Genomic DNA, 15,299 nt, shown 5'->3' with positions numbered 1-15,299 from the left:
CAGCTTCATTCCCTCAACACCAATATTATAAAATGATTTCACTGTCTTCAGAATAGGTAATGTCAAAGTAGTCGCTAAGCTATGGAAAGACTGGATTTTAGCCAGTGTCGTTTTCTATCTTTAACCACTTAAATAGCTATGTGGCCAACCAGCTCTCATTATGACCATTTGTCAGGTGCTTGAAAATATCCTAGACACTTTTTCCCCCAAAGAAAGGCACCCTACTGGGAAGGATGAGACAGAAAGAGAGAAGGAGCCATCAGATTCACAGCAGGAACAAAGGTGTTCCATTTCCTGGGAGAGCCATTTTGATTTGATTGTGCTGCTGATGAGATTGCTCTCTGCTCAGTACAGGCCTTGAAGGCGTGCAGCTCTCCAGGCCCGGGCAGAAGCTCCTAAAGGAGAGGGCAGTGTATGCATTTTAATCTCCAGTTTGGCCGTGTGTGCTTCCCAGCATTCATGTTTACCTTCATTTTGACCCCTTCTGTGCACCCCTCATCCCCAACCTGGCTCTAGAAAGACTTTACCTCTATAAATCTCAGACATAGCCTTCCAAAAAAAATTTGTTTTTCAGAAAACTACATAAAATGCCTGGCTGCTTTCTCTGCCTCTCATGCTCCGAGTTGTGCAAAAGATTTCTAGAATATATGTTGTTTATCCAGTTCTTCTTATGCCAAGAGAAAACTTTGCCATAAGGAGAGATACCATGATCACAAAGGTGGTTTTCCCAGGGCGAGGCTTATCCATTGCCTTCTGGATGTGCTGACACCCTGTGATTTCCCCAAATGTGGGAAACTCGACTGCATAATTTGTGGCAGTGGGGGACTGCGTTCACACTCTCCCCTGAAAAAAAAATGTTTACCATCTTCACACCAGCCCATGGAAGTCTGTACAACAGAGAATTATTTTCTCAACATTACTCTCCTATTTAATGATCATGTGAAGAAAGAAAGCAGATTAAGAAGCTATTTGAATCTAAATCACCCTATATTTAAAACTAAATGAGAGCCGGGACAAATATAGATACACCCAATTTTTTAAGTAGTCAGGGACGTGTTTCTTTCCCAAGGCTTTTTGCCTGGCATGGGCCCATGAGGGTGTCTTCACCTTGTGAGGGTCCATAACCCAGGCTCATGGCCACAGATGAAAATGCCCTGAGCACCAAAGCACTGGCTTTCCATATGTCACATTACCTTCTCCCTGGTTATATAAGTGGATCCACTCCAGGGAGGGAGGGCGACGAAAGCAAGGCCTTGATACGTCTGATATTGAAAGCTGTGCTGTCCGATGTGTTTCCACTCGCCACAAGTGGCTACTGAGTACTTGAAATGTCGCTGTTCCAAATTGAGGTGTGCAGTAAGTGTAAAATGCACACTGGAGTGTAAAGACCTAGTCTAAAAATGTAAAATATGTTATTTTATATTGATTACATGTTGAAATTACATATTTTAGATATATTGGGCTAAATCAAATATATTATTAAAATATCTCCTATTTCTTTGTCTTGTTATATGGCTACCAGGAAATTAGAAATTACATATGTGGCTCTCACTATATTCTCTTGGAGAGCATATTTCTGCATTCAGTTGGATATTTTTTCAGGATTGATATTCAAGCTGTGAAACACATTCTCCAGCAGCAGACTCTGGCACAAGAGCAGGCTCTTCAGAGAGCAAGGCTGGCATTTTTAAAATTCACTCTGGATTTGTTAAGTGGTTTGCAGCTGAGAAGCTAGATGAGTTTCTACTGTATGAATTTAAAAAAATGCTCAGAGGCAAACATTTTCTTAAGAATTACGATATTCTGTGGGCCATGTAATCAGTACATTATCAAAGTATATACTTTTTTGATTATTACAGTAATCTAAAAATTGCTAATTATATAATAGCATGCTAACTACATACCTAGTTACAGATGATACATTATTTAATTTTCCTATTATTGGCAAACTCTGACACATATTATTCCTAGAAAAATCAAAATTTGTCCCAAAAGTTTTAGACTCAGTTAACAATAGAAGTGCTTAAATAGGCTTACGAAAATTATGAGCACAGTGTTCTTCCATGATGGTCACTGGGGAAACATCTATCAGTGAAAGTTGGAGAAAATTGGGTACAGTCAGCAAGAGTACTTCTGTTTGCAGAGGTTCTAATCCCCACTTTTGAACAGCTTATTCCATTGCAAGGAGCTAACAGAACATTTGTTCTTTTTACATGTAACACTATTTTTGCATTTAATAGCCATTGGAAAAATCAAAGACTCAACATCTATAAGACAAACATTCTCTGAAAGCAGCAACACTATTGAAAAAATTTTATTTGATTTTGTGCTTACCTCAAAGATTGCTCCATCTTGTTATTGTAAACAAGGTGTTCTGAACAAAGACTAGGGAAACGACAGAGGGAGGAAAAGGGAAAGAAGAGACTGTCAAGGTGGGGCCAGAGTAGGAAAGAGATCAGAACGGTGTATCTTCTGGAAGTCCCCAAAATCAGTGATTTGGTTTAATCTCAAATTTGATCTACATGGTATTAAATATAAGCCCATGCAAACTCCTTGGAAATTTCTCTGTTTGGAAAGAGCAAGTAGACTAATGAAATAAGTAAAGTTAAGTAACGCTAAGAAATTAGTCTTCAGAGCTTCTTAGGTTGAGAATTTAAAATATATTGTCCTTATAGCAACCCAGAAGCCATCACTCCCAGGCGTTTGTTGTCTGGCTTCCCCGCATCCTTCTCATCACCATTCTAACAAGACCCCAACTTTCCCAGTAACAGGGTTTAGATGTAACCCCACCCCCAGCTCCAGGGTGAGCCATGATTGGCTCAGGCAATCAAGGTATCCTATTTTCCAATCAGAGTAGTGAGACACAGGAAGAGATGTTTTGAGGCTATGTGTGAAAGAATTATGGGAGCTTCCTGTGGATGTTTGCTCTCTCCCTAATAGACATGATGAAACTTGCTGACCTAGTTATGGCTGGCAGGTGTCTTGAGACATCTTCCTTTTTCCCCCTTTCTTAGAAATGTTCATGCGTGTCCCAGCGGGCACCTTTTCTGATGAGAACTCAATGGTTATTCTTTTTTCCTCCTGTGTGTAACATGTCTTCCCATCTCTTCTCTCTATACTGCTTTTAAGATTATATATTTATCACTGTTTCTTAACAATTTGATTATGATTTTTTTTTCATTTGATTTGGAAAATTTGGAGCTATTATTTCTTTAGACATTTGTTTCTTCCAATGTTCTTTTTTTATTTTATTAAATATTGGTGGCATTGGTTAATAAAATTATATTACAATTGGTTAATAAAATTATACAATTCTGTAGTACATCATCTGTATATTGCATTGTGTGTTCACCAGCCAAAGTCAAGTCTCCTCCTATTACCATGTATTTCCTCCTTTATCCTTTTCTATCTTCCTTCCACCCCTCTCTTCCAATAATTTTTGTTTTCTCCTTTCTCCTCGCCTTCTGCATTCCAATTACATGTATCTGGACACAGACATTATTGTCCCACAGGATACCATGGCTCTGTTCATTTTTTTCATCCTTTAGTCCTCTTTCTGCTTCAGTTTGGGTGGTGTCTTTTGCAATGTTTTTAAATTCACTGGCTTTTTTTTTACCTGCATGACTAATCTGCTGCTAATCCCATTCAGTGAAATTTTTATTTCAGATATTTTTCATCTCTAGAAAGTTCCATTTTAAGTCTCTTTTTTTCTCCTCATGTCCTTAGATACTTGAACATATTTATAATAGTTTTGAAATCTTTTTCTGCTGATTCCATCATTGCTGTCTTCTCTGGATCTTTTTCTATTTTTTTCTATATTGACTATTATTTGATGTGAGACATTGTGAATATTATGTTGTTGACTGTCTGAATTTTATTTTTTCTTCCTGTAAAGGGAGTTGAACTTTGTTTTGGCTAACAGGCAGTTAAGTTACTTGCAAGTCAATTTTAACCTTTTGGGGCTTGTTTGCAAGTTTTTTTTCCAGATATGTCTGGAGTAGTCTTTAATCAAGGGGTACTTTCATCCTACTACAAAGATATGACCATTTAGAGATCTTTCTTGACTTCTTTGAGTATTTAACAAGGTCTCTGCATCTGGCCAGTTACAACTTGACTATCTGCCAGCCCTGCATTATCCTTGGAAAGTGCCCAGCTTATAAAATGTGCAGATTTACACATTTCTGGAACTCTATCTCTGCTGGTTTTCTACTTGACTTTACCCTCCCTGCAGCTTGCTCTGAAAGCAGCTGCTGGCTCCAAAACATGCCACCTCTGCTTCTTTGGGGAACTGTACCACAGCTACCAGCTTCCGAACCACACCATCTTTACTGCCATCCTGACAAACAGATGCCTCACTCCTGCCTTCTCCTCAATTAAGTCAGTTCCAGTGAAGTCTTGTGTTCTCGGAACCTAAATCACACCAGAGACCCTCGCTTGATGAGAGTCTAGTTTTCAGTTTTCTAGTCTCTAAGCTCAGGGAGGCACGCGAGGAGATTGGTATGGAGGCTGAGCAAGCCAATGCATATCTGCCACACAAAACATTTCAAACCACCAGAAAACACAGAGTGAAGTTCATTTTAACATCCATGACCATCAAGTTTAACAAATGTTAAAGTTTGTCATACTTATATCAGAATATTTTTAAAGATGTAAAATTTAACAGATACATTTAAAAACCTATTTAGAATCCTTTGCAGATTTCATTCCTTTCCCCAAAGCTAATTCCTATTTTGAATTTTCATTTATTTTATTGGCACATGCCAGGAAAATATATCAAGAATATAAAATAGACAAATGTGACAAATATCTCCATGGCTAAATCTTCCATTATTTATCAAAAAAAGATTTGTACATGTATGTAACTCCTGTGGTGGACACCTTTTTGTCTCCTGGTGTGAATCTCCAACTCTACTTTGAGAAGAGGAAATTTGGGAAAAAGAGCTTTTGCTTCCCCAGCTATGTCGTTTCTCTCAGGTATGTTTGCTTCACTCCCCACAGACCACAAGGGGTTTGCTGCCTCTGCCCATTATTGACGGAGGTGAATGGGGATACGCCTCGTCCACTGTCCCAGATATCAGCTCCCTGACCTGCTCTGAAGTGAATATGTACAGGAATCCATGAAGGTTGGAGCAGTTCTTAACGGAAGGGAACGCCTACAGAATTGGGGTATACTGGGAGGGTGCCTTTCACTCTAGGTCAATAGGTTTTCTCCCAGAATCTCTAAAACGAAACGATTCTCACCACCCAAGAGAATCCATTTCTTCCTGAACTGCCCTCCCCATAAAAAATTCACTTTTTTCCACGATCATTTTGACTTTATTTCGCATAAACGAATGCCCTGACTTTATTATGCACAGAGAACATTCACAGCTAAATTGCAGTTACTTCAATTCTGAGAGAAAGAGGAAGATGGGCCAGTGATATGGGAAGAAAAATCTCAGTGTACAAATATTTCAAAAAACACATCAACGACCTAAACAAAATTATTATACAAGGTTATACTCAAGATTTTTCCAATATGTGAATCATAGGACCTCCTCCTTTTTTACTTCTTTTCCAATATAATTTTATAAAACATACTGTGTTAAGCAACAATCCCCAACAGTAGATGACAGAACATTTCTATTAATAGGGAACTGTTATAATACGGTTGTGCTGCACAAAACTGGAGATATGATTCTAATTACTCCATTTTTCTTTTACTTTCTTTTATTTGGTGACATGTTTATCTCTCCAGATCTGGTTTCTCTGTGGAAGAAACTGGGATTGTGCTCTGCAATGATTTTCTCTATGTGTCTTTCTACTTTTCTCTTTGTAAGGGGTAATGGTTTATCTACAAAAAAAATTGTTACCCCACCATTAGATTTTAGAAAGCAAGATGTACTACCTAATATGCATCACTTCTTTTCAGAGATGCTGTATTCCTGGGAAGGGGGGAGGGGTTGAGGGGACAGCTGACCTAGGCCCCTGACTAGCTTGTAAAAACCTTAAATGATCTTTCTTTTCTTAACTTAAAACATGGCAAAATGATTTTTCTTTTTTTAATTTAAAGGAAGGTGATTTATCTGAGAATTGCCAACAAATAAATGATCACAGGCCACCTACAATCAACTTGCCTGAGAGTCGGGATAATGCACTGGAAAAGCACACAGACTGTAGAATGAAGAATCACTAGGATTCAATCTTGGCTCTTAAACTGAATAGATGTGTAATTTGGGGCGTAGCATTTTACCTCACCGATCCTTTCCCTTATCTGTAAAAACAAATAATAATGTCTAACTCACAGATTTGTAAGGATCTCACAAGATAAGGTTTGGGTGCTCCTGTCACATGATATTCATCCTATGTTACCATTTATTAGTTACCTTTCCCCAAACAAAGGATTTTGAAGAGTACTCTTATACTAATGCTTACAATGATTAATTTTCATCCTTTGAGGAAATGAAGTTGATGAAATAATTTGCAATAGAGATATTTGACATAGAATTTCTAATTAATTTTACCATTAGTATTAAAATAGATCTACATATGTTGACCAGATAGACATTTACAAAATTTTAAAAACCAGATTGAACCTGGAAAATATTATTTTAAATGTTTTATAACAAATTTTTGCTGCTTATATAACATGAGAAATAAACATGAAAAGAACAGATGGGCCGGCCCGGTGGCTCAGGCGGTTGGAGCTCCATGTTCCTAACTCCGAAGGCTGCTGGTTCGATTCCCACATGGGCCAGTGGGCTGTCAACAACAAGGTTGCCAGTTCAATTCCTCGAGTCCTGCAAGGGATGGTGGGCTGTGACCCCTGCAACTAGCAATGGCACCTGGACCTGGAGCTGAGCTGCGCCCTCCACAACTAAGACTGAAAGGACAACAACTTGAAGCTGAACGGCACCCTCCACAACTAAGATTGAAAGGAAAACAACTTGACTTGGAAAAAAGGCCTGAAAGTACACACTGTCTCCCAAAAAAAGTCCTGTTTCCCTTCCCCAATAAAAAAAAAAAAATAAGAACAGACCTTCTCATTCCTAAACATTCACACAGGGACCCTCAACATTTAAAGCAACAATAGATAACTTCATCTGAACTTTTGTGGAACATTTTTTCCCATTGACTTCAATTATAATTTCAAGGAAAATATTTAATGTTATCTCTTAAATTTTGCTTCAGACACATTCTATTTCAAGTTCATGTCACCTTGTGTTTAAGACTGACTGAGCTCAAATAACCATTGATAGTGGAGTAGTTAAATAAACTGTGGTACATCCACATAACACATGCCTGAATTTGAAAAGGACCCCTATGTGCTAATACGGTAAACGTTGCCCTAGTGCTAAGAGAAAAAGCAAAGTGTAAAACAGTGTAGAGTATATACCTTTTTGTGTAAGAAATGGGGGAATAAGAATATAAATCTGTATTTGCTGTATGTACATATAGTATTACTGGAAGGATACAGGAAAAACTCCCCTGCTTCTATTATGGAGGAGAAAAAGGTAGGCACAAAAATAGGAGTGAGATTTTTTTAATGTATATATTTTTATAATAGTTTCATTTTTAATATGTAATGGAGTATCTATAAGAATATAGTTTTTTAAAGGCCATAAAAATGACATAAAATACTAGTTAGTGGAATAGCAGGTTATAGAATAGCATATACAGCATGATGTCATTTTTGAAAAATCCAAGTGTATGTGTTCCTATGTGTAGAGATGTATAGTGGAATTTTCACTACAATTATATGCATGGTGAGATTTCAGGTCACTTTGGCTTTCTGATTTACACTTCCCCTATTTTCTCTTTTATCTCGATATCTGTCTTTGTTGTAACTTAGGTGGATTTATTCTTGTTGTTATTGGGAGCTCAGCAACATGAGGTCGTAGGGAGTGAGCAGTTGTATGGGATCTGGACCAGTCTGAGGCTGGGAATTAACCCCTTTAGAGAGCGCGGGCCTTTGTCCAAAGGGATGCAGCAAAATCAAGTTTGATTCAAACAGTTTAATATCCAAAAAGACGGAAGAACTAGAATTATTGGAGTATAGCAGCAAAAGTCCCAAAAGAGAGCCATTCTTGAAGGGGGATCCCAGGAAATATTCTGAGTCACCATTTTCCAAGATGTATTTTGCAAAATACAAATTTCTATGGTTGTTAATAGATTTTATGTGAACAAAAAGGGTTCTGTACTCAAGTCAGTTCAGGAAACACAGATTTAGGTAGTGTTTCTTTAATGCCAGACTTCCCTGAGCTTTTAAGATGATACTTTATAATGTGACTCTTCAAGTAGTAATTTTCCTTTACAGCATTTCCCTTTTTTTTTTTTTTTTTTTTTGGTTTTTTTTTGTTCCCGGAACCCATTTCTCTGCCCATGATCTTCCAGGAAAACTCTTCCATTAATCACATTTTGGGAAAAGATAGAGGAGACTGGATAGAACTGGGCAGGGTCCCAAGTTTTTTGCCAAGCAGTTTGGGGTTCAAGTCAGGGCTCACTCCAGTGCCAAAGGACCAAGTGTGGGCGCAATCTTCCAGGGAATGGCAGTAGAGCCCGGGGGGCCTGGGCTTGCAAATCAGTAGATGTGGTTTGGAATACCACCACGATGGCTTTCCAGTTGGGTGGTTTAGGGCAAGTCATTTAATCCTCTGCAACCTTGCATGTCTTCATCTGTGAAATGGGGATAACAATGCTTCCCATAAGGTAGCCGTGAGAAATTAAATGTGATATTATGTGTGAATCATTTAGCATAGTGCCTACCACAGAGTGAAATTTCAATAAACAGTAGGAATTATATTTAGTGTTTGGAGGGGGTTTATATATTGTTTGTGAGTGTTGATGTTCTTTTGGCCAGTCCAACTCTTCATGGAGTACGGGTCTTTTGCAACTCAGTAGGCCCACCCATTTCCAAATTTCTCTTTTCCAGATTCCACTAGACAATGTGCTTGGGCTATTGCTTTCCTCCAGGTCTGGTTGAAGAAGTTCAGGACTGGGTCCTCCCGAGAGATGCTGCAGGAGGCCATGACTCACAATATCTTTATTTCTTCTTCCTTCAGTCTACATTCCATGTAACCTGCAAAACATCAACTCAGACACTGACCATCAGTTAACATAGCAAACCTACATTAGAATAGGTAGTTGATCAGATGATTATTTTTAATGTGTTGCCATTTATTTCTCATCAAAATGTTGAAGATTCATTTTACATTAGCTAAGACTTTTTATAAATTCTGTAGAGAAAATGTCAAGCTGTAATAATCTTATGCTGCTGCTACATCATTTTAGGCTATCTGACATATAAAGTGTTATTTATTAACAGAAAATAATAGTACCTACAATAATCATTATTGCAAACAATAGCTTTCTTAGCCTGGCTTAAATAACTCTATATGTGTGGTGACAGTATTTAGATAACTCTGCATGTGTAGTGACAGTATAGTAAATACTGTCACTACACATGCAGAGTTATCTAAACCAGGCTAAGTATCCAATTTATGTGTTTAATGCAATCTAATTTTTTCTAAACTGTCTTGTTTATTTTTAATGTATGTTTAATCCAGAAATACTTGCTTGCATGTGATTTTTCTGCTCATAATTGGATTGTTTGGAGCTAACAGGATCCAGGCATATGGTTCTCACTGATTTGCTATCATAGGGAACTATTGGAACTGCCTGCTGACACTTCCAAACGTTTTGTCCAGATTTCAGAAAGGCAGGTGAATACATGACTTTCTTTTACATTGGCTTATGAAAATAGATATGAATGTCTTTAAAAGAAAATCCACAAGGATTTCCCCTTTTCTACAAAAACATTTATTTCTAGATTTCAAATTGATTTTTTTCAGTCTTTTTACCATTTAAATCAATTAGTCAAAATTTGTAATTAGGAAGAGAAAAGGGTTTAATTAAAATTAAATTAGTTTGTCAAAAAAAAAAATCCAACTTGGGACTGAACTCTCCAAAATCGTGTGTATCTTTTCATTGTTCTGTCAACAAACATTTATTTAGCACTGACAGTGTAAGACATTACCTAAGATACTGTGAGTGAAACAGAGAAAAATGAGCTACCATCCCTTTCCTTAGCAGTCCTAAACTTTCAGAGGGGAAACAAGATTTAGATGCAAATGTTTGTAAAAATAACAGCGCTTACAAAGGAATCATAAGGATGAGAGGAAAGGCAGAGTGATAAAGTGCCATTCATCATAACTCAGACGAGGAAGAGGAAGATTTGTGCATGCCGAGGTGTGTCCTTTCCAGCATTCTCTCTTTGCATTCCCTCTTTCTTCCAATCAATGCTCGGTGATGCCCTTGCTCTGTGCAAGAGTTGGGTTAAAAATTCAAAGCAGACATCTCCCAGGCTCACATACTCCTGGGGGCCAAAACAGGCCCTGAGATACACAATATACACAAAAACTTAAAAAAAAAAAATTTAAAAAGCTAATCAAGGTGCTGATTTTGAATCTAAAAAATTAAGTTTTTGTGGTCTGTGCATATTATTTTAGAAATAGCCCTCTTTGACATAAACATCTACAAAAGTTTGACCTAAGGTTTGAAACACTATGGATTTAATTCTCTGAACACTCATAAAGGCCAGAAGGAAGATAATGAAGTTGCAACCTCCGCAGAAAGTGCCCTCTGCACAGAGAAGAAACGGGAGAAGATACCAGTGCATGCTGAAAATGTTTGCAAACAGATACACCAGAGCACAGCGTTGGCAAGAAGAAAATTTGGAGCACATTGGTCATGTCCTCACTGGAAGAGTGGGAAGGCCAGCGTCAGCCTGTGGGGGAGAGCAAAATTTAAAATAACCTTACTAAATTAAAGAAATGGTCAGAATGCTATTTTAAGTTCACTGAAGATAAATGCAGGGTAGTACCTTCAGAAGAGGGAAATAAAGTTGAGACGTGACTGGCTACAGGCGAACTGTCTAAACAGGAGTCATCAATGAAAATAGACGAGTTTAAGTCAGTGGTAACACCAGCTTTTAAAAGGTTGCACAGTGTTAGGAGGCACAGAGAAGTGCCTGGAGAAACGGGGAGACCATCCTCCCTTCATACTTGGTATTAGCAAACTCTTCCTGGAGGACTATGTACATTCCTGAGTTTCATAGTTAGAAGGACACCAAGAACGTGGGGAACTGTCTATCCCTAAATTCAACCATGATTAAAAATTAAGATCTTAAAGGTTAAGAGAATCATCTCAAATAGGGCTGAAGCCCTAGTTTAGACTCTAAAGTCTTAGAGTTCAAACTCTAAGTTTAAAGTCCCTTTTGCTTGTGGGAGGAGACACTTACTTGGAGAGTCTACTACTCGTCCACTACTACTGTTTCCTCTTGCAAAAAGTCCCACTTGTTTTGAGCTTCATGGTTTTCACCTCCCCTTCTCGTCATTGTCTTCTATCAGATTGCAGGTCACTCACGTCTCTGTTATTGATCAGTCTTAGCATCTGGCCTACAAGCCCTGCCTTATCCCCACTATCTCCAATGCACAAGCGACAATCCATTTGACAAAATGGCCCCTAATTCCTCACGTTCTCCTGTCCATTAGTTTACTCCGAGTTCATCTACTCCAGTGCACATGCATCAGGTCTTGTCATCACCCACAACGCCTCCACCTTCAGAATCACTGATGCAAACATCCTCTGCACACCACTGCTCCTCCCACAGAGACCATTCTTCAGCTTCATCGGGACTTCCGGTTCATCGCTGCAGCTTCAGTCGTACCGTGCATTGAACTTCTCCTGCCTTGACTTCCCTTCTTATCTAGCAGAGCCTATGGCTCAGCAATTCTGTAACTTTCACCAATACTCTATACTCCCTTGCCCTTTCAGATTTTTGTTTTCCTTGTCTGGCAAAGTTTCACCCCCGATAAACCCGCAATCCACATCCAATCCCCAGCAGCTGAACCCTTCTGAAGAAGTGACACATTAGAACATTTTACTATAAATGCATAAAAGCTAATCTCAGATGAACCCTCTCACATTTCTCTGATTCACTACTCTTCTTTCCACAAAAACTATCTCAAAGCTTCTCCTCTCAAATGCTGACCACTTCCCTCACACCACATACACAGGCAAACACATTTGCCCCTTTCGCAATTTCAGTAGAAAACTTGCCTGCTAGAATACAAAGAAAATTGAAGCTGTAACATGAGGACTCTTTCACAGTCTGGATACCAGACATTTGTAACTATCCCTTTACCTGGGCTTCGGAAGCCTCCCCTCCCACCTCCTTGGGAAGCTTACACTCTCTAGTAACTCTTCACTGTCAAGTAGAATCTCTCTTAGCGGAATCCTTTTGTGCACCTCTAAGCACATTTGTGCCCATGTGCTCAGCCTCTTACGCCCACTCAACCACTTCTCTAGCTTTGTCATTGCAATCAAAGCACTTGAGATTTCTATCCTCACTCTCTTCCCACCCTCACCCCCTTTTTCTACATACTCCCCAAATTCTCATCCTGGTTTCCACTCAATTCACCATTAAAAGTGGTCTTGCTAAAGTCGACATGACCTTCAGAATGTCCCTAGACTCAGTGAGCACTCCACAGTCCTTATCTCACTCCGCTGCACAGAAGGACCTAACACTGATGGTCTACCCTCATTGTTTGAAACATGCTCTTTCCTGGGCTTGGGTGATGCAGAATTTTCTTGTTTTCCCCTTACCTCTCTGGCTGCTTTCTCTCCTTCCCACACTCCTCCAACACGTGGCCATTAAGCATTTAACACACCGTGCCAGGCCCTTTCTCTCTTTTGATTTTTCACTCCATGTTCTCTTCCTACACATGCTTATCAATTACAAACTTATACAGATGACTTACAAATGCATAGCTCTAGACCAGACATTTCATCAGAACTTCAGACCCAATGATCTACCTGCCAACTTATCACCTCCATATGGATGTCTCAAATGTACATCTGCAGTTCCAGAATTCAATTCTTGATCTCCCCATTCACCAATCTACGGTCCTCATCTACTTCTGGGAGAAAAAGAAACTCCCATATTTCCAGTTATATAAACCAGACATCTAGGAATCAATCTTGACATCCCTTTCTCCCTCACCCACATATCGATTCTAATATCTGGTCCTGTTGATTTTATCTCCTGAATATCTCTCAAATCCATTTTCTACCCTAACCCAAGCCACCATCACCCGCTGTCCATATGATGTAAGTACACTCTTCCTGAAGCAGCCAAGGGCATGGCACTATTCTCCCAGTAACCACACTTTACCTTTCTTCTCCACTCAGAAGCCAGAGTGATCTTTTGGAAACATAATTCTGCTCTTCTGCTTCAAACTCTTCAACAGCTTCCATTGCTCTAAGAATAAAATTCTTTATCCTGTTACTTCAGACAGATGCCCATGGTGGCCTTTCAGGTCATGCTTCTGCATACCACAGGGCTCTTGCTCATGCTGTTCCCTCTGTTTGGAATTGTCAATTCCTTAGTTAAGCCTCCTCTCATAGTTCTAAGTCAAGTTTTCCTACTATTAACTATCCTCTAGCATGGTGTCAATTTTATAATTACTGGTATGATTGTTTGACTAATGTCTATCTTCTCAAGCTGGCGGAGCTGTGTGAGCAGTGAGCACAGCTGACCTGGCTCACCACTGTTGTGCCTGGTACATGGCCAGTGCCAAGGGGAAGATAAGCAATCAAGAAATATTTGGTAAAGGAACAAATAAATGCATGAATGAGTGACCAGTATTGTTTTTGTGTGAACCTATATAAATATAAATTTACTATCTAATTCATAACTTAATTCTTGGAAAGGGATAGTTTTCTTTAAAATCAGCTCTTAGAATATAGATGTAGCATATGATAAATTCTTTGTTAGCACACATATTCCTTTTAGAAAAATTCTAAATATTCTGCTTGTCTGGCAGTTTCATATCAGATTTCCCTAATATTATATAGTATTATTCTACTTACCATGGAATTTGAAACAAAGGAAATACTTTCGTTTTCTTTGGCTTTCTCTTTTATCTCACTCACTGATTTGCATTTAAGCTTCTATTTCTCCCTACTTACCAGAGGCCTTCCAGGCTGAACAGGGCTGCGCTGGGGGTTGGAGCTCAGCCACGTCAGTGATGGGCAGTGATAGTGGCTGCATTGTTCAGGGCAGAGCCTGTTACGGTCAGAGCCTGGGGATCCTCAGCTCCAGTTCTGGTACACATTGTCCTTACTGCTGTTCCTCTGATCAGTTGTTTCTCTCATTTGAATCTTGGCTTTGCTGTCTGAGTTTGTCCTATGTTAACATCCCATGTGACACAGAATCTGTCCAAAGCTCCTGAGCAGGTTGTCTCTGATGCTTCAAGATGAGGTAGAGCTGGTCATTGTGTGTGCACTAGACCCTTCCGTTCTGTCCTCCAGAAAAGGAAGAGGTGCTGCTTGTGGAGGAGACTGAGACCCAGATCTAAGCGTATTTGTCTTGCCCTGCCCACGTGCTCACACCTGCTTCCCCCTCTTTGCTCTCCCCATCCCCACCCATCCCAACTTGGGACTTCGAAGCCCATGCAGTAGAATCTCTTCTCCCTTGGCTTCTGTGACCACTCTGCTCTCTTTGCTCTCCCTCCACCCAGCTATGTGCAGTTTCCTTCACACACTCTTCTTCTTCCCCCACTACAAGGCCTTAAACACTAGTACTCTTAGGTATTCCAGCACCTTGACATCTCTTTGCACTTGACCCACTCTCCTAGGGAAATCTTTACTCTGAAATTTGTAGCACCGACTCAAACTTCTATCCTGATGTTTAATGCATATATTCAACACTCGCTTGCAGCTTTAACCATTCACCACTGTTTTTATTTATCATAAAAGTGTCGGGCAAAATGGAAAGGGTGACAATTCTATAGGAAGCCACCAGGAATGTGGCTTCCAGGGCCAGAGAGCCCTGGAGTGGCCTTCAAGTACCATTGCATAGGATCTATTTGGCTGTATGACCAAGCCCAGGTTATGCTTCCTTTGCAGTGGGGATAGGTTGCAATAATTATTATCCTGTGTGATGACATCTTTTTGAAGTAGCAAGTGACAATCTTGTCACACTACCAATATAGCCCAGGATGTTAGTATTCATGATACATTCATCAGTATAGTCTCTCTTCCAAGGTTTTGAAAGATACAAGAGAAGTCTTATAACTCCAGAAAAACTTCCTTTCATAATACCCCTGGAGAAATTGTTGTCTGAAAATCTAGTGGTAGAAATGTTTAGGCACTGGCATATAAGTGCATTTGATATTGAATGTTGTTTTTATGAATTTACCCTTAGAATGGAGCACTATTTATAATTAAATGATTGACTGAAATGTAATTATTAATTA

General features: G+C 39.3%; 1 non-coding gene across 1 annotated transcript; it reads left to right on the top strand.

The window, feature by feature from the left end:
• Window positions 1–681: 681 nt before the first annotated feature.
• On the top strand, window positions 682–846 carry LOC117019256 (U1 spliceosomal RNA). The gene has a single exon (XR_004422455.1). It is a non-coding gene; the product is annotated as a U1 spliceosomal RNA (small nuclear RNA).
• The last annotated feature ends 14,453 nt before the right edge of the window (window positions 847–15,299 follow it).

This window comes from Rhinolophus ferrumequinum (genome assembly GCF_004115265.2).
Source record: "Rhinolophus ferrumequinum isolate MPI-CBG mRhiFer1 chromosome 5 unlocalized genomic scaffold, mRhiFer1_v1.p scaffold_110_arrow_ctg1, whole genome shotgun sequence".
In the NCBI taxonomy this organism is placed as follows: Eukaryota; Metazoa; Chordata; class Mammalia; order Chiroptera; family Rhinolophidae; genus Rhinolophus; species Rhinolophus ferrumequinum.
Note: the sequence above shows the minus strand (reverse complement) of the source record. Positions and strands in the feature narration are given on the sequence as shown.